Source organism: Mastomys coucha, unplaced genomic scaffold, assembly GCF_008632895.1.
Source record: "Mastomys coucha isolate ucsf_1 unplaced genomic scaffold, UCSF_Mcou_1 pScaffold11, whole genome shotgun sequence".
Classification (NCBI taxonomy): domain Eukaryota; kingdom Metazoa; phylum Chordata; class Mammalia; order Rodentia; family Muridae; genus Mastomys; species Mastomys coucha.
The window spans coordinates 32,263,755-32,264,870 of NW_022196893.1; the positions used below are offsets into that span (position 1 = coordinate 32,263,755).

Below are 1,116 nucleotides of genomic sequence, written 5' to 3' on the forward strand. Positions count from 1 at the left end.
CACCTTGCAGGCAGCATACAAAAAAAATTAACCTCAAAATAATCATGTTGAGAGAAGTGTCCTACACACACACACACACACACACACACACACACACACACACAGGTTCATACTGTATGATCCCATTAACTCTGGAAAATGCAAACCAATGTGCAGTAATAGAAGATTAGTGGTTGACTGGGGGAGAATTGTGTGTGGGGGCAATGCAGAGCTGGATTGCAAAGAGGCACCAGGGAACTTTGGGCATGCCCATCACCTTAGTGGCAAGGAGCTCCTGCATGCACACACATGTCAAAATACATTCTAAACATGGAGCTTGCTGTGAGCCAAATATATCTCAAGAAAGCTACTGTAAAATGCATGTAATGAGCACCTTATGCCACATTCTGTGCTGGTCTGTGTTAGAAAACTGTAAATGCACTTCCCCTCTCGTCTCTACAATAAAGCTATCAGTTTGGTGCCCGTGATTGATTGCTCCCTGCTAGTGAAACAACACTGAGCTTTGGACAGGTTGTCACCAGCCACTGCTTGGTTAAAGAGGGTGCTATTCGGTGTCAACTGAATTTGCATTGACGAGACAGCACCAGGAGTCCACCTCGCGTTCACTGTGGAGCTCCTTAGGCATGTGGAAGCAGTTCAAAGGCTCATGCCAACTTCACAGATCTACCCACTGAGTTTGGCGAAGGTAAGGTGACCTCTACGCTTCCAAACCCGAGGAGTGTCTTTGCCACTCACAGCAGGCCCCTGTCGTAACACTGGCTTTCGTTTGCAGCGCGTTGGATCAGTTGACCAAGGTTCAAGTCAGAAACTCCGACTGCGGTCGCACGGTGACCGGGCGTGCCCGCCCGGGAGCAAGGAGACTCTTGTCATTGACCAGGGCCGCAGAGCATCTATCCGGTGTCGACGCCGGTGCTGGTGGGGCCGGCGGGGGCGTCGCGGAGGCGGGCCCGGGGACGCTCCCAGGCGCTCGGGCGCGGCGCCCCCTGCCGGTCGGGCTCCGGCGCGCATACAGTCCGGAGCGCGGGGACGCAGGCCGGCGAGCAGGGAGCGAGAGGGCAGGCGAGCGGGCGAGCGGGCAAGCGGGCGGGCGGGCTGCCGCGCCCGGCAGGGTAGGTG

At 55.6% G+C, this 1,116-nt stretch overlaps 1 protein-coding gene across 3 annotated transcripts in view; it reads left to right on the forward strand.

Annotated features, from left to right (window-relative positions):
• Positions 1–205: 205 nt before the first annotated feature.
• Scn8a (sodium voltage-gated channel alpha subunit 8) overlaps positions 206–1,116 on the forward strand; it is a 182,910-nt gene continuing 181,999 nt past the window's right edge. The window contains exon 1 of one of the 3 annotated variants that reach the window (XM_031356119.1): positions 206–685. The gene's annotated coding sequence lies outside the window, so the exon portion shown is untranslated. Of the gene's footprint in view, positions 686–1,003; positions 1,114–1,116 lie in introns of those variants that run through there. The other 2 variants (XM_031356110.1, XM_031356124.1) reach the window with 2 other exon arrangements.